The sequence below is a fragment of the Cupressus sempervirens genome, chromosome 3 (assembly GCF_028749045.1).
Source record: "Cupressus sempervirens isolate cs-2001-9-10 chromosome 3, ASM2874904v1, whole genome shotgun sequence".
Classification (NCBI taxonomy): Eukaryota; Viridiplantae; Streptophyta; class Pinopsida; order Cupressales; family Cupressaceae; genus Cupressus; species Cupressus sempervirens.
This window is the reverse complement of record NC_143120.1, coordinates 927838086-927857701: the sequence shown is the minus strand read 5'-3', so window position 1 is coordinate 927857701 and position 19616 is coordinate 927838086. Positions and strand designations below refer to the sequence as shown.

The following is a 19616-nucleotide window of genomic DNA, read 5'->3' as shown; positions in this document are numbered from 1 at the left end:
TTTTAAGTTAGATCATATTATAGCAATTGTCTCCCTATTTTTTTGTGCATTGATATCGTTAGACATGGTCTTTCTTGAATGGAATGACTCGTTGGTGGAAGAAGGATGATTTGTTTGCAACCTACAGATGGAGTAGTAAGAGGAAGAAACATATAGAAATGCATACTAAAGTGAGACATATAGAAAGAGGTATAGATAGAGAGATAGATTGATAAAGAGATAAAGAAATATAAAAAATGAAAAGAAATAAATACTTAGTTGACCTTCCATAACTCTACCTCTACATATTGCACTTGCTACATACAAGCACTTCCTGAGAAAATAGGTAGCAACAACCAAGAAGGGAATAGGAGAGTCCATTTGGCTCAAGAGAAGGATGCAAAAAGTGACCAAGGGGCAAGAGGAAATCCTGATCTAGAGAGAGGAGAGTCTCTAATGTTCAATAGAGCCCTACTAAAGATTGTCACAGAGTAAGAACCTCCCAAAGAAAGACATTATTCAGAACTCTCTGCAAGGTAAGAGGTAAGGTCTGCAAAGTTATTGTAGATTCTAGTTCAACTAATAATATAGCCTTGGTAGAAATGGTAGAGAAGCTTGATTGAAGAAGTTGCCTCATCCTAACCCTTATAAGGTTTCATGGCTAAATAAGGAGTAGCAGGTCATAGTAAATGAACAAGATCAAGTTCAATTTCAAATAGGGGAGTACAAAGAAAAGATCTAGTGTGATGATGGTTGGAGAGAAGGAGTTTTTGAAGACCCTCAAGGTGAAAAACACCCTGTGCTTTGCCATAGTAGTAAAGCCAAAACTTGGAGAAAAAGAAAAGGAAGGCAAATCCAATGAAAGGATTGTGGGACCCAAGGAAGTAAGGTAGCTAATGGACAAGTACAAAGAAGTAATTTTAGATTATACCAAGGGAAAATACACCAAACTCATGATGAGGAAGATGGGACCCTTCAACAAAAATATGGCACAAATGCATATGAACGTGAACTCCTGCTGACATTGGTTTATCTAACATTTTTAATGTTTGTGATTTGTATCCCTATAAGGGAATTGTTGACTGTGACATAGGTCAAATGGATGGAGTGGAGGTGATAGTGATAAGGCATTTCAATTAACCATTTGTTCACTATTGAACATCAAAATTCCATAAGCTTGTGATTCCACTGAAACATGATTCTTTTCTATAGATAATTATCCACAAAAAAATGACTAACCTCCTCCTCAGAAGAATCCTAACTGCTAGAATCTTTTGCTGGTAGCTTCTTTGCGATGGCAAGATTTTTTCTTACAAGATGCTTCACCTTTATCTATAGAGCATTAACACAAAAATGAGTACCATAAAGTCAAAACATATGTTATATTATCAATATGATCCAGAAAAGCAACAAAATAACTGGCATTCTTTAGATCTGGTATTTTTTTCAACATAAATGTTCTAGTTCGCTCAAAGAAAAAGACAAAGACCCTAGGAGAGTGGGTTCCACTTGGGAAGGTAGAGAGCCACATGTGGTAGGGCTTGGTAATACCTATGTACTAATGCACAATCTATGTTGTGCTATCAACCATCTCAATAAAGAAAAATAGAGAAAATTTATACTTGAAATTAGATGGAGAAAGATGTAGCCCATGACTTCCCAAACCAAGGCTCGGGATCTATAGTATAAAAAGTTGAATTTTCAAGTGTAAAGAACTAAGTTTAAATGCATGCATTTTTTTAGTCTATAATGTTTATCAAATGCCATGCTATGCAATCAAAGGTTAAAATTGAAAACATATTGGTCTATGGTAACCTTATACAATTCTATTGGTCTATGGCAACCACATACAATCCTTTTCTATGTTATAAAACTCTTTAAAAAGGGTATTAGGAAGTGTCTATAGATTGTCAAAAATTTTTAGGAAAACCAAAGTTGTCCCCATTCCAAACATGCAATAGGACTGACAGGTAGGGTATTGTGCATTTGAGCCAAATTTATAGAAGTATGGTATTGTCTTAGAGTCTTAAAGATCCCTGCGCCAATTAATTAGGTGTTTAAGAAACCAAGTCAACATCTAAGAATATTGTGATAGACTTAAACAAGTTAATTCCTTGAAGAATTTGAAGTTGTCAATAGGCACAAGTATCTAAGTCTCTTAAGTTTGCAACTTTTATTGTGTATTTAATACCAACCACCCTTCCTCTACATCAATAGTTATCATAGAAATTGCTCTAATTTGATTTCTAATTGTTGGAACACAACAACCTTTAGGAATTTATTAGGGAACTATAAATAACTTGGGGTCAATATGAAGTGGTCTTCTATTTTTGGAATCAATCCCTAGGTGGATTTAGGCATACTTGACAAGGTGACTTGATGGTTATAGGGTTTGGATAGAGTAGTAGTTTGATTGGTTTGTGCCAATCAAGGATTGGAGTATGTATAGAAATATCTAAATGTATAGTTTCCAAGAACTAAGAATCATTTGAATCTTGTTGTGTTCCTTTTGAATCTTTGTAAGGCTCGTCAACAAGTAAAGTCTTAAAACCCTTGTAAGTAGGCTATTTTATAAGAACGAGTTGTATGGAGGGGTTGAAGAACTAAAAACTTGAAAATATTCAAGCTCTCTAAAACCATAACTTAATTAGTATCTTCTTGATTTTTTTTTGAAATATTTTCAAAATGGAAAATTTGGAGGTCTAATTAGTGGTGCAGGGGCACCAAGATCATCCTGTGAAGAAACCAAAACATACCATGAAGACCAGAGAAGTGAGTAGGACAAGGAGATATCCAAGCAATACAAATGGACTAGAATTAAAAGCTATAATAGTTTTCATAACCAAACAATGTAATCAGATGAGTTTATTTTGTAATGTCCTAAAAGGATTGAAAGTCATACTTGTAATGTCCTTAAAGGACCAAGAATTTGTTTGTATTGGACTAATGTTGTCCAAACCTAAGTTATGTTTACAAGAATTTTAGAATGGGTAGGGCATAGGTCTAGGTATTAGAATAAGGGTTGAATATAAATTTAAAACCATTTTTGTTATTTAAAATTCAAATATTTAAAAACAAATGGCTATAAAGTTATTTGAAGGGAATTAATGTTTGGGGTGTCTTTAGGCTTAAACTAAGCCTCCAATTGGTAAGAGTTGGTTGTGACAGTTTGGGGAAGGCTATTATAGCATAAATGCATCTATTGTACAATAGAGATCTGGCTGTACGGACTGATAAAATTAGTGAGCAGTAAAATCCTCATTTTGCTATTTCATTGATTTGTTGAAATCTTCATTGTTTGGATTGACATATATATGAATTAGCAAGGCTTACGAATTTGATTTTAATCATTGTTGAATGAACTTCACTCCATTTTGAGAAGTCTATATGCTTGGTGCAAGTAAACAAGTGTTGATTCTGTTAGCTATCTTGTAACAGTCCTAAGACCTATTAATTTATGGCCATCCCATGAATTCTAAGGGCCCAAAATTCATGGGATGTGCATTTATAACATGTATAATTGTCTTCTAACCTTTTAATTGTAGAGGAGAATGCAACATTGGTTGACTGTTATGAAACAATGCAGGTTTCCTAGAAGGAATTTGTGGGTACAGAGCAGTAGTAGAGTTTTGGTATGAAGGAGGAACCTATTTTATGGTTTGAAAAATCTTAGTATGATCATATAAAGGAGAAAAAATTATCAATTGTTCTTGGAATTGATCAGATATAGTGGATTTGAGAAACCCTTAGATTGAGGGTTTGGAAGTCATAAATTGGGGTTTTGGGGGTTTCTGGCAGATTAAGTCTTAACCCTTTGGGATTTAGTCATATTTAGCCATTATATGACTTTGGTGAGAGTTTGGAGTGATAAGGATGAGAGAAGAGTGAGGATGCTCTGTTAATTGATGAGATTTTATGCTACTTAAGGGTCAAATTGTGCAGACAGTTAGACTTGGTCCAAAGAAGTCTATAGTAAGGTTTGGGTATGTTAAGGTACTTGGAAAAGGGTATTTTAAAATGCTTTTAATTTACCAATTTTTTTGGGAAAAGGTAAAATTATTTGGGATTTTGAGAGAGGGAAGAGCTATGGTGTATGTTCTAAAATTGTCCCACAGTGCTATTTGGTTTGTGTATGGGTGGATGAATTATTAGATATGATTGATGTTGCAAATTGAGGGAATTTGGAAGTTTGAGGTGGTGTTTGTGCAAATTGGTGAAGTATAGGGGGTTGGAGCATAGGTTGAAGAGAGAAGTGAGTTGAAGGATCATATGTATTGAAGCCATGAGAGCTCAATGCTCATGTCAAGGATCATTTTTTGAGTCTATGGTGGGTTGCCTATTTGGATTTCAATCATTTCTCACATGATCATACATTTGATTCTAAGGAAGGCTATTTCACTTGTAGATTTATTACCACAAATATTCTTGGACTCCCAACTTGTGCCAAGATGAGGCTCTACCCAAGCTCAACTCATCAAGCCACATGAATACTTGCAATATAAAATTTCAATTAAATTCCATCCCATCATTTGGGTTCCTTGCCTTTTCATTTACTCCACTTTTGCAATTAGAAAATGAGAGTGTAGTTTATTTTAATGTAATGAGGTGGAAGTATGTCAAATTGTGAATTTTGAGTAATGTGATATGTGGAACAAAAAGAAATTGGCATTTGTGTGGCTATGATAGAGCCTTATATGTTAACTCCTCCCTCCATATTTCCCTTCGTAAATAGTGACATCAAGAAAAAGGAATTGAAATTGTACACCGTGGAATTGATTGTGAGTTGGCAAATAAAATGGTCAAGTAAGAAAACCAATGTAAAAATGGGAGACATCATAGACCGTAATAGGTAAAAGTGATGGAAGATTGATAGAGATGAAGATATATAAATATGGAGGACGTGAAGCAAAGAAAAGGGGTAGATAAAGAGAGAGGAGAAAGGGAAAGATAGATATGGAAGAGATAAATATTTATAGAGGTGACATAAGAAAAGAACAAGAGAGGGAGAGATATAAAGTTGAAGATAGATATAGGAAGTCATGCACCTGCATGCATGTGCGCACACACACACACACAAGGGGGTGTGTGAGAGAGATAGAAAGATAAATTTAATTAATTTGGTTTACTTAGTGACCATGGAATATGCAAATTTTTTATATTAAAATTCCTAGAAACTTTCAAACATATGATATCAACATGTAGAAAGTCAGTCTCAAAAACCTTTACATTCCTTCTCCTTAATTGTGTCAATAAGGGAGCTCTCCAAAAAAATGACATCCACTATAACCTCATGGAAGGAAATTTTGCTAAAATTTTATTTATTGTAAGATAATCAATATAATTTTATATTTAGATATAATAAAAATATTTTATCTACCTATATCTCTCCCTCTCCATCTTCAACTATAACTTCCTCTTGATCTCTCTTCCCAATCTCTATATTTTTCACCACATCTCTCTCTCCCCCCTCTATTTCTTCTAGTATAATTGTCTAAATATCTCTCCCATGATCCATCTATATCTCTCATCTCTCATTTATTTATCTCTCTTTCCTTCCCTCATTTTTATCTGTCTCTTTGTTGCAAGTAGGACTGATGAAGGCAAGGGAAGTCCACAATTGTTCAAGGTAAGCTAATACACGCCAAGTTTCCAATTTTTCAAGGGGCCAAGAAAATAGGTAGAAGGGTAATGGTACTCACAAATCTACCAAGCAATACAATCTCACCTACTTCTACTCCCACAGACAAAGATTCACCAAACTCCAAGATGACTCTTCACCTTTCTATCACTCACTAGCACCCCCTTAGGATCTTTCAATACCAATAGCTTCAAGGAACCCCCCAAGCATACCAAAGGTTTTAAGAAACTAAACCAACATAGAATTTCCCAAGTTCAAGATTACAAGATTCATTTCAAAACCCCACAAGAAGAACTATTAATCCTACCTAAAAACATAACCAATTCAATTAGGCCTACATATCAAGTTTTTGGAAAATAACTTAAAATTCTTCCAAAAAAATTTCAAATCAAATTTGAAACTCTGATATGTGTTTGGGATTTCTCTAGGATTATAAAATTTTAGGTCTCCAAGGTAATGCTATGTCACCAAACATAGGTGAGAACAATTTTTTGATGTGAAAATAGATGTATGTCTGGGCAACTCTAACCATGTATCATTTTTTATTACAAGGTTTCAGATTTATTATATGTGAGAGTGTGATTTAATGAGATAGAATCATCATTTATGTGAAGCTAGAGTATTGTGATTAACACTGCAATTATAATTGATTCGAACTAAATATGGTTTGATGGTGTCAGGAAGATCGGTACACAAAACCCTAAGATTAGGGGTTTTATTTTTCTCCAAGGATGCCAGTCGTAAGTTGATAAGAAAACTGAAAATACAAATAAAGAGTATCAAGATTGGAGTACTTCTTAGAATGTATCTTCATTCAAAATAAAATCTTTTCTTTTCTATTTTGAATGGTTACTTGATTTGCTTGATTTTCTTGGCAGGATACCACCTGAAGGAATTCTAGGGTTACTTTGCTCACAAGGTTTCCAAATGCTCCAATGTTAAATGCTCGAAGGATGCAGAATGTTGGAAATCCTCAAATTATCTGTGAATGATGCTCGAAATTTTCATCTCAAGTGAAATGCTTAACTGATATGGTGCTCAAGTGAAATTTTCAATTGATTTGCCAATTTTTTTAAAAATCTTTATGTTGCTATGTTGGTTGCAATTGAGACCAACACAAAATATAAAGCATTGGTCACAATTGTGACCAACATGAGCATGTATTAAAAAAAAAACAAAAGCTTCCTTAATAATGTGACCAACCAAGCAATTTATATTTGATTGGTCAAAATTTAAGGTAGAAATTTGGGGTTAAATGTACTAGTGGGCTGTCTAGGGGCTTTAAAGAGACTATGGAAATTCAAATTGGTGCTACCACCTTTTCTCAAAAGGTTCTTTACTTGAATATCCCAAATAGTTGATTTCGCTGTCAATTTGTGAGTCACAAGATTAAGGATTATCCTTTTCTTGAGCACAATCACTCTCCAGTACAAGAACCCAAGCCAACTCCAGCTATTAAAAAAGATGAGTGGACAACAGTTATGTCAAGAAAGGAAAGGGCCCTACTAAGCCAAACCCTATTTCTCAAGAACCTAGATGACCTAGTTCTAGTGCAGCTCCTCTTGTGCCCTCGGCACCAGAGGCTCCTTTGGGTGTGCTGCCACCACCTGTTTCAAACCCTGCATCATAAGGGACACCTAAGCTGAAGGTACAAGTTGCCTGGGTTCAGGCACCTGAAGTAGCTTCTATGATTTCTTCTTCATCTCCCCATCACTTGTACAACCCTGAAGGCAATAAGTGAAGAGCCATCACTTTGGGTGACTCTTCATTTGAACCCTCTGCTTTCTTGCATAATAGTTTTTCCTTGCTTGAGGACAAGGAGAATATGCAAGCTAGTTTATGATGAATTTTCTCTCATGGAATGTGTAGGGGCTAATAGACCTCCCTAGAAAGTATTCTGTTCATGATACCAAGCATAGGCTTTGCAATATTGATGTTATATGTTTGCAAGAAGTTAAAGTCTCTGGGTTCCTTCTCAACTCATCTTACTCTGTGATATGGTCAGATGGTGTTAGTTTTGCTTCTTAGCATGAAGCTAGTCAAGGTGGTGTAGTCACTCTCCTCTCCCCTTAGCTTTCTCCTTTTGTTATTTCTCATGGTTATGATCCTATGCAAAGAGTAGTTTGGATTTTATTGTCTTTTCAAAATCATTCTTTTGGCATTGTCAATATCTATGATTCTAATGATGCGATTGAGTGTTCACACTTGTGGAGGTGGCTAGATGATTCTTTGCACCTACCACCTAGTTATTCTGTGGGGATTTTAATATGGTTGAGATGTCTATTGATAAAGTGGGCCTTTTTCCTTTTTGATGGTCAACTGGTGAATGAGAAGCCTAGTTCTACACGCAAAACAAGTTGGGTCTTTTTGATCCCAATGTTTATCACTGTCGAACTGATCACATATGGTACACATGGTCCAACTTTCAAGAGGGAGCTAAAAAGGTCCTTAAAAGGTTGGATCGTGCTATGATTTCTACTCAGTCCTTCTTTTCTTTTTCAAGCATGAGTCTGCTACCTATCACTTTGCTCCCTGATGTGATTCTTTCAAACCATTTTCCCATCCACTTCTCCATTACTTGGCATTTTGCCCCTCCTCATAATTGTAGAACTCAATTTTACCTTAATACTTTTGTGTTATCCCATCCACCCTCCATTGCCCATATTTTACAAACTTAGAACCTTGAACCTAGGCCCCACTCATCCTCTAGGCAGATCTAATGGTGGAATGATGCCATTACCTATACTGCAAGGTTTGTTCACATTTATGGGAGTTAATTGGCTACATGCCTCAAGAGATAGTATGAGGCCACTATAAAAGATCTCCTTATAGCCAATAAAGCTCTCGCCATGAATCCATTCGATATAAATCTCCATGTTTGGCTTGCCAACCTTCACCATCAAAAAGAAGTTGCAGATAATTATGTTGCTGGGGAGCTCAACTCAAAGCATGTCTTCATTGGCTAGAGGTTGGTGATCAAGCTTCCAAGGAATTTTTTAATGTGTTGAGGGCATGCCACTTTGGTGTGGGGATCAAGTGCATTTAGGAGGGTCAACATAACCTCTATGAGATTCCTAATATTCTTCAAGCCTTTGTTTACCACTATGAAAAAGTTTTCACAGCTCAGGGTCCCTTGACAGCTAGGGACCATCCTTGCAGGCTTGTTTGGCTGTTACACCTAAAAAACTTGTTCCAGAACAATATGTGTTTTGTGAGTAGAAGCTCACTCTAGAGGACCTCAAGGATGCTATCTTCTCCATGGTAGATGATAAGGCCCCTAGTTGTGATGGCTTCACTTATAAATTTTACAAAGCATTTTGGGATGAGATTGGTCTAGACCTTTATAAGGTTTATATCGATACATACAATTCCTGTTCTCTAGGTAATCTTATTAACAAATGGAATATTAAGTTCATACCTAAGATGGGTGACCCTAAATAGACCTGTAATTGGAGGTCCATCACATTGTTGAATGTTTCCTATAAGATCATTGTCAAGGCTCTTTCACTCAAAATCTGTCATCTTCTTCCTTAGATCATTCCCCCTGAACAAACGAGTTTTATCAAGTCCCATTATATCTTGGATAATATAATTAGTGTTGGAAGGGATGGAATGGGCTCATCATTTCAAGCAACATGCCATCTTTCTCAAGATTGAGTGGCCTTTCATTCTAGCCATGCTTTAGGCACTTAGGTTGGGCCCTACTTTTTTGCAGTCAGTCCAAATGCTCTTTGGAGATGCCTTTGCTTGCATCTCCATTAATGGTATTAGTCTTAAGTATTTGGGTTTTATTGTTCAATTTTCCTGGGCTGCCTACTGGCTCCCTCATTATATGTCTTGGCAACAAAAGGTTTTGGTTATTTTCTCCCAAATGCAATCTCCCAGAGAAGGGTATGAGGTATTTCCCTTCTAGATTCCCCTAACCAGCTTGTGAATGGTCATTTTGTAGATGACTCTTTCCTCACTCTCATTGAGGATGAAGAGAATGTTGCCTCCGCTTTGCATTGTCTTAACACATTTTGTCTTGCTTCAGGGTCTACCATTTAGTGGCACAAAACCCTTTGTTACAAATAGTCTTACCGTCCTCGTCTTGCTTTGCTTGAGCAATACCAATGGAAATGGGTTCAACATGGGGAAGTTTTTCATTTTTTGGGTATCCCCTTTGCATTCCAAGCCTCAAACGTTGAGCTTTGGAATGTGGTTCTTGCCAGAATTGAGAAGAAGCTAGAGTATTGGATCACCAAACCTCTCTCACTTGTAGGAAAATTCTAGATGTGTTCCAAAGTGCTAGCCACCACCCATGTTTATTATTCTTCCTATTGGGCTCTGTCAAAGGCCTCATACTTCAAACTTGAATGCCTTTTACGTGACTTCCTTTGGGCATTAGACGCTTCTCACCAAGGCTTTCATAGAGTTGCCTAGGATATTTGCTATCTTCCCAAGGAGTTTGGTGGCCTTGGCTTGTTGTCCACCTAGAAGAAAGGTAGTACTTTATGTGCCAAATTGGTGATTCGAGCTCTTTCTGATAATGAAGCTTGGAAGATTTTGTTAAGGCATTATATTTCTTTAGGCTTTTTGATTCATTGGCCAGCTTGAAAGGGGGTTGGGTTTCAAACCCTTCTGATTACCCATGAACCTATTCAAATTTAGGGTACTTTTGTTGCCAAGAGTATTTGGAAAGCCTAGGAAGTAGTTAAGCCTTGGCTTCACTAGGTTGGCAATGGATTCAGAGATGGGCTTTCCTTGAACCAACATAATCTCTAGTGGTCACCTTTATTTTCTATACAAGGTGTTCCCCTGGCTAAGGTGCATGGGGCTAGTGCTCTACATTTTTTTAAATGCAACATAAGGACCCCTAAAGATATTTTCACTAGAGTTACTATGAGCTTGTAGTCATGGGAAGACATGCGAGTGCAATTCTAGCTCACTCGTCTAGATTGATAGACTTTTGATCTTCTAGTTTCTGCGATGCCTTCACATTTGTTACACAAAGTGGGCATTTAGTCTTCTTGCCCTTGGTGGAAAGATTGGAAGTGGTATCCAAACACTTTGGTAAATAGCTATAAACCTAGGTTGGGTTACAAATGGTTGGTTCATCACCTCCCCATGGTTGATGTTTTCAACCAACATTAGCATTTGTAATCTTTGCATCGCACTTGGAGTCATAGGTTCTCCACTATGTGGCATGCCATTATTGAACCCAAAATTGCACAGTTTTCCTAGTGTATCCTTTTCTAGGGCTTTCCTTTGGGCTCTCGATTGTGGCATCTGGGAGTTCCTGACCCCTATTGCCCTTTTTGTGGTCAACCAGAGTCCTTTTTGCACATTTTTTGGTTTTCTAAACAGGCTCAGTGTTATTGGTGATGGATCCATGATCTCTTTTGTCCCTTCTACCCAGAGCCTTTTTCTTGGCATATGGTTCTTCTGGGTGATAATACCTTGATTTCCTTTAAATATGCCCAAATATGGCATGCTTTTAGATTGGAGATCTTATTTACCATTTGGAAAGATCACAATGCAGTCATTTATGCTCACAACACACTTGACATTAATGTTGCTATGTACTCTAAAGCATGTATTTATAAAAATGTCATGTTGTAGATTCAAGTACAAAAAGATAAAGTAGCTCTGGAAATGGCATACTTACAATAGCTTTTCACTCATTGGGGACATGCTCCCTATATGGTTTCTTGTCTTCCATCAAATTTTGCCTCTAGTGACTATACCCCTCCTCATTGTGCTATCAAGGATGTAGCAATTCCACTCACCACTCACATATGCCTCACTCTTAATAGCACCACTCTTCGAGTGGTGGTGCTACATTTTTGAAGGTTCTAGTGATTGGCAGTACTTGGCCTTGCCTCCCCGGTGGTCTCATTTGGGATGGTCCCCTATGGCTCCACCTACTACTAGTATTGGTTGGCCCTCTACTCACTCAGACCCCAAGTGGGTGTTTCCCCAATTGGATTTAACCATTTCTCCTCCCAAGCCTGAGGGAGAGAAAGATGAAGATAATGCTGCTGTTGCAGATGATGGTTGGGCTCCCCCTGAGCCATCTACTATCCCCACTTTTGGGTGGGGATCTGATGATAAGGATCCTCCTTCCTCAATTGGCTCTACGCTAGTAGCTTGAGAATTTCTTTGTTTTCTATTATTTTCTATAATTTTTTTGATGAATAGCCAATTTTTGATCAGTGGCCATCTAAACTCGTAGGGTGATCCTATATCTCCTGGGCCCTTTTTTTGTGAATATGTAACTCTATTATATTTTTTTAATATAAGGAAGAGACTATTCATAAAAAAAAAACTTATATAATATAATCTATATATCAATATAATATATGTTAATATTAGAATGATTATATAATTAATATAATTATTATATTTTGAAACGACATGACTCTTACTATTAGAAATATATATAAACGGAATAAAAATGTTGTTAAGGATTAGGAAGGAAAATAAATAGAAAATATATGCACAGTTGGGTTCTAAAATTGAATGTCCTAATCAAGGATATTACATTATATATAATGATGTTAATATGGATGTGAGTGAGGAGTTATCTATTGCTTTCATTGCTGATTTGGAGTTATATATTCATTCTATTATGAATAATGTTGATCTAGATGTTGCTTGTGATAAGAAGATGGATTTACTTGCTGGTAATATGGTTGAGGGGTTCAAACATGTTATTGATGTTGATTTATATGATGCTATTGTTGCTAATATGGATCTAAACTTATATGTTGCTCCTGAGATGTTGAAGGATACAAATGTTGTTACTAATGTGGATTTTCATGATGTTGTTGCTCTATATGTTGTTGGAAGAATGAATATATACCATAATGAGTATGGATTTATTTCCTATTGATTTGGTGGAGGATTCCTATGTTATGGATATATATGCTTTTGCTATGATGGATCTACATTTATATATTGTTGATGATCGGCCTTTTGATTTGGATATTGTTGTTGATCTAGTTTTGATATATGAGGATGATGTTATGAATGATGCTAATGATAAGTTGCAGATGGAGCATTGTGAGTTTTAGTTGATATCATACGTTGATTGGTTGGATGAGATTCTAATTTTTGAATGGATGAAGAATAGATGGTTGATTTTTAGATTTGATCTCTTTTCTTTGATGGAGTGGAAACCTTTGGTAAAGATGAAGTTGGTTGAAGATCTTTCTTTGGGCATCAAAGTATGGGACATACTTTTCTATTTACCTAGGGAGTTTGATGCAGGAGCATCAACCTTGAATTTTGGTGGAGTTATACTTCCTATAGTTAGGGATGTGTTCAAGATACATTGGAGAACCTTTCCTCATGATTGCATAGAGATTTGATGGATTAAGTTGAAGTTTGAGCCATTTTACCTTACTGTTGGAGATGCATTTTCGAGTTTCTAGGTGCCTATTGCAAGCTATGTAACTAATTTTTTGCAATGAGGTAGAGGATAAAAATTTTAGGTATTGAAGAGGACATAAATAAATTCGTTCTCTCAAAGGTGTAAGTCCTAATTCATTATAAGTTGGTAAATATGGCAATTCTCCTGGAGTATCAATTTATGGTAGTTTTGTACAATAGGTTTCTATGTGAATTTAAAGGGTTGTAGTGGACCTAAATTAATACCTATATTTTGAAGTGCAAGTTCTAATTCAATTACAGCTAGGAGATATCACAATTTTTCTCAAGCATCAATTTTTGAATATTTAATTTTTGTTAGAGTAGTCTAAGGTGGAGCAACTTGGAGGTAGAATTTCGTATTTGAGTTTGGAGATTTGTTCTTCTTTGAAAGATGTATTCTTCTTTGTAATGGCTATGACTCAGAAGCTTGTACAGCTAGACACTAGTAAATTTAGGCTTGAATTTTGATGCAAAAAGGTCAAAATTTTTACAAGAGTACATTGATAAGGCGACCAAGCTTGCCGTCAGTTTTTTGGTTCAATTTTTAGCCACATAAATTTCACATCAAAATTTTGACTACATAAAGGTCGACTTATCGACATGAATTTCATCACTTTCCCTGGTCCAAGCTGAAGTGATATTACCTCATTTTCCAGTGGTGCTCGTCGAAATTTTGACGTAAACCTTCATATTGGTGCATCAAAATTGTGATGAATCCAATTCACATTTCTCCTCTGGTGGCATACATGTGACGCCAAAGTGGACCAATTTTGCGTCAAAATTTTGACCAAAATATTCCATTTTAGTCAAAATTGTGATGAAAGCGCTTTACATTTTTCTGCCGGTGCCATACTCATGACGCCAAAGCGAACCGATTTTGCATCAATATTTTGACCGAAATATTGCATTTGTCTCAAAATTGAGATGAAGACATGTAGAAATTTTGATGAGATATCCCATTTATTGTAAAAGCTTTACTCTCATAGGAGCCTTCTAAATTGCACAAAACTTGATTCTAAAGCATAATTGCTCTGTGCATGAGAGTCAAGGTATCGTGCACATTTCTACCTCCACACCATTGTTTCATTTGTCACATGATTTATTTCATACAAAAAAATGGGAAGGAGGAAGAAATGTGCACGATATCCTGAGTCTCCACCGAGCAATTATGCTTTACAACTCAAATTTTGTGCAGTTTAAAAGGCTCCTATGAGAGCAAAGCCTTTGCAATAATTGGCACAACACCTCTAAATTTTGATTCCTGTAGGGAAGAATAACATTAGGAAAGAATTATTTATCAAGAATGAAAGCCAATAATTTCATCTATTTTTCAAACAGATAAACATGACAAAAAAAACTTACAGTCCCAATCACATCATCATAAGAGCGCATATATAACTATAACTATGTCTAAAACCAACATAATTTACGAATATCCACAATTCAAATATTATCCTTTGATGTTTTCTTTAATGCAAAGTTTTAAGTCAACTATGTTATCGCCTTGGATGTAATACCAAATTGTCATTAGGCTAAAGATTGTAGCAAGATTTACGATTTACAAATGCAAGGAGAACTACCCAACCAAAGTAGAAAATGACATGAAAAGTTAACAATCTATCAACTAACAATCTAGATGAAATATTTCTAGCAATTTGGTACCAAATGTATTAGTGTGTTCATTTGCATCCGTAATGGCTTCACAAAAGTTGAAAGCTTACGATTTGTCAACAACACAAAAGGCACTCATAGTTCAGCTACAGTAATAAAACTAAAGTAATTCAATTGCACAGTGAGGGCAAGAGACTGCCAATATCGATTGTGGAGTTGCAGATAGGTAAGCGCTAAACATAAAAAGGTAGTACAAGATTGTAATAGCAATTGTGTTTATTTTATTGTTTTACTGGATGAGAAATTTAGTGCTAATTTGTGTCATTTGTCTTGTTAGGTGTGTTGATATTTGATTCAGTTTAGTTTGGATCACTTTTCAGTTCATTATTCTTGCATATAGTTATTGCATTTTTTTGCAACTAGAAAGAAATATTTAGTAAACTAACTAAACCTTTCATAAAATGATGAATTACATGGATCCTTTAGAAAATCAATAATTGCAATTAAATAGATGAAACTTGGACATCATGTATCATTTAGGGATTGCAAATGGATTTAGAAATTATTCTAAAATATTGTGTTTGTAGAAAAACACAAGAAAAGATGTGCAGTCAATAACTTAATAAAACTGATTTAAGTGAAAGTACTATGCAACCATTGAGAAATCCAAGTATGCTTAAGGGTTGAGGGTAGTAGGGAGGAATTATGTACGTAGTTAATAGTAGTGCAACATAGACTGGTTATGAGCAGCACTATGTTATACAAAGTTCTACATTACGGGCACTTTGTGGAATAAGCAATGACAAAGAATTAGGGCATCATTTAAGTATTCTAGGTGGTACTACAAAATTGCTAAAATTGTTGCCACATGGTTTGGAGAGAGAAAGAAATTCCACATCCTTCAATCTAACCTTAGTTCTCTTTTGAAACTCTGAGTGGATTTGTGTGTTAAAGCTTTGCTAGCATTGATTGTAATAGCAAGAATGGATATTCAAAGACTATTGCAATGAAGGAAGTATGCTAGTAGAGATACAAATGGTTTTGGGGAATATCAATGAAGATGGAATAAAAGCCTTATGATCCTCTCAAGGTGATGGGATTGAGCCTTAAACTCATCCTGTACAATGCTTGAGCATATCCCAGTGTAGCTCCAACAGACCAACCAATTGATCCATACTGCATCTGAAACTCATACCTACAAAATCAACATTAGAATGAATCATTCAACATTGACACAAGCCTTAAGAAAAATAATGTCAAAAATTACTGATTCTTCAAACTAAACCTGATAACCAATTCCAAATAGGGGCATAAATAATTTCAATAAATTGTAGGAACTATTTCAGCGCAAATTTGTGACTTACAGGTAACAAGCTAGATAGTTAGACAAATCATGTATTATAATTTTATGAACTTTGTTGTTCAAAATTTTGTTGTTCAATAGTTTCTTGGTTGGATCAACATTTTAAATCATACACTATGATCCATCATCATAATAAATGAGTCAAAAATTTAATTATATAAACTTTTGCAAGAGATTTTGCATTACCTGCATTTCTCTAGGAGTTTAAGTGTCTGGAAGTTGAACCAAGAGTCACCAGTTTCTGCAATGACAACTATCTCATTTGATAGCATGGCCTACAAACAAGAAGTGTTTACTCATTAATCTATAAGAACAAAAACAAACCCAAGGATTGAAGTACCGACTGAACCATAAGTCATTTTATGATATGTAGTGATTCTCAATAATTTTACCTGGATGTGTTTGAATAACAATTTGACTCTAAGAGCCTTGTTTGGAGCAACTTTCAAGGGAACATCGTGAGGCACAAATATATGCTAATAATTATCGAAGGCCATTGTATTGTGCTTCAACTTCTTTGTGATGGCTTCTAAGAAGTCTTTCATTAATATACACCCAAAAGTAGGTCCATTTGTGATAGTTACTATATTAGGCTACACAATTATAGCTTTCTCCTTCTTCAAGAGTAATGAATATGCCATTGACCTATATTCATTAAAAATGAGCCCTGAAAATAAGTAAGCATCTACAGACTCAATTATTTCAGCACAGAATGTAGTATCGACTACACCCCAGTAAGTTCTTATGAAATGTGGAAGAGTCTCTAAAACTTTACCCTTAGTCTATGGCATTGCGGCCACAAAATAACCTGAAGCATTTTTCAATTCCGTAAATGCATCTTTTGCCTTAACAACCCTCAACTTTGGACCCCTAACCAACACTTGCTTAACTATTGCATTTAGGAACTCTATAGTTGTTTCCACAGCTACTTCCAAACTTCTTGGATTGCTTAGCCTATAGTTCATGCTAGCCAAAACAACTATTAAAAAAATAAGTTACAAGTGGCTTCAAATGCAATGAGCAATGCAAGAGTTTCATGACATACAAACCTTGCTTTTAATTTAATTAATGGATTTTGTGACCCACCAAGACCTTTCAAACATTGGAAAACTATAAGAACATGTCATGGTGAAACAAAACAAAAAGCACACTTCTAAATTCATTTTGCAAAGGCTACACACACATTAAGAAACAATGAAAAGGGAATAAAGTTTACACATCGACCCAATGTTTTGAATGATAATTTAAACCTTACTACTGTCAAACAAAGTATTGGAAATAGTGTGTGTGGTGAACCTTGCATGCTAAAAGATATACACTAGATCAACTAAGGAAGAGTTGAATATAGTATAATGAGAAAACTAATCTGACAACATTTAAAATAATATGAATGAAAAAACCCTCAAATGTGTTTCATTGATTCTACAAATGAAAATGCTGATCAACCAAACCAAAGTAAACCTACAAACATTAAGATCTTGAAAATACAAAAAAGACAGGAGGCCAAAGGCTAAAAAATCTTGATCACCCCTCAAAAGAAAATTTTCAGTCGGAAACAAGAGGCCGAGATCCACAACATGAACAACTCACACATTTAATACTTAGACATGTAGGACATTGTACAAGTACAAAAATTAAAACTAATTCCAAACTAATCAAATTTCCATAGTCTATTTGAATATTATGTATGGTTTTCCGATTTTGATTGTGTATGTATTTTGTATTTTTTAATATCAATGGTTTAGATCATACTATGATCCATTGTCTGAGCATACAAAATATGTAATATGAGAAAAAACTTGCAATCTGCAACTACAAAAATACATTTTACATATTTTTATGTTCTTACATTCTAATGATGGATCAAAGAGTGAGATTCTAAATAATGATGCTAATAAAAGTAGAATCAAAACAAAAAGTCCATGTAGAAGAAACTAATTTACCTAAAAGGAAGAAAAAAGCCCACTTGGGAGTGAGCCATAATGGAATAGGCTCATCACAAAACATATGGTGTGGAATGCCAAGGAGATTATAGCTAATGCTAATATAAACTGGCTTACTCTCAATAAGCACTACAAAAATGGCATGATCAGTACCTTCACAATTTTTCTCAGTAGTTTTGGGTCATTAAATTGGATAGAAAATTGATAGTAAAATGTGAAAGAGAACACACATAATGTCACATCAAAATAAGTTTGCATCCTACATATGAGTATGCATCAAAACTGAATTTTTACCTCCTCAATCTATCTGTATCAATAAAGAAATAAGACGTTTTTGTAATACAAAATTCTTGAACCCTATTCGACTGTAATCTTTCAAACCTGGAAAATAAAACAAAAGCCATAAGAACTAAAATAAAAGGATTTATTTCTAACAAACAATCACATATGCTTTGTATATACCTTAGGACATGATACAAGCTGTTTCTCAAGCAACACTAAACATTCCAATTTTTTTCTCATTTACTAGAGTGATGATAAACTATATGCAAAGTAGAAATAGTGCAACATAATAGATGATTAGTATCTAGAATTTTTAATACTGAAAATTATAAATAATGTAATACTCACAAGTGTCGCTACCTAAGAGAATGCAACCCAAGTTTATCATGATCTCTGTAGCATTCATTACATTGGGAATATCCTACTTATTTGCAAACACCAGTAACACTGCATCTCATAGTTCATCTTGCAAGAACAAGAAACTTAAATGATAAAAAATAATTCTATGGATAACATGAAAATAATTGTATTTCTATTCATTTTTCAAACGAAAGAGTGCAGTAGGTATGCAACCACGACTAAGGAAAGTGCAATTTCACACCATTTGCCATGTTGATGTTGAGATATAGACCTATGCAATCCAATCTCCCAAGGAATAGACAGCACCACATATCGCCATCTTTGCCAAAACAAGATTTGTCATAAAGTGATGTTAGAATAGCTACTAAAATGGTCATAAATTATGTTGTTATAGTAAAAGAATACTTTAACTTAAGAAAAAAACTATACAATATTAAAACATGATATTGTGCTTTAAAAACTAAAAAGGTACCTGTAACAAAGAACTTCATTTTGACTTGTTAATTGGTTGTCACTATTAACTATAAGCTTATCTTTAAAGTTTGAGCTTCACTTGGTTTCGAGAATAGTTAAATATTCTCTACTTAACAGGGCCAACCACATGAAGGTGGAAGCTCATTTGGCCCCTCTCCCCCCCTCCCCCCCCCCCCCAACATCACTCTAAATTCCCTATTAACATTTAATAACATTCAATTCATCCATTTTTGAAATATAACATTCAATCATTATAATCACATGATAACATTCATTAACACGTAAAATTCATAAACACACAACATTCATGAATAATTCAAAAGTAAGTCATTCATGAATAATTCATTAACACAATATTCATTAACACCCAATATTAATGAATAATATTCATTAAGAATATTCAAGAGTAAGTCATTCATGAATAATCATATCTTTTTTTCTTTCTTGCCGTATCTTTTTTTCATAAAATTTCTAAGAGGAATATCAATGTCCTCGTCATCCCCATTAACATTTAATAACATTCAATTCATCCATTTATAAAATATAGCATTCA

At 35.0% G+C, this 19616-nt stretch overlaps 1 pseudogene; it reads right to left on the bottom strand.

Moving 5' to 3' along the window:
• LOC149569784 (putative auxin efflux carrier component 1d) overlaps positions 1-11673 on the bottom strand; it is a 112596-nt pseudogene extending 100923 nt beyond the window's left edge.
• Between the last annotated feature and the right edge of the window lie 7943 nt (positions 11674-19616).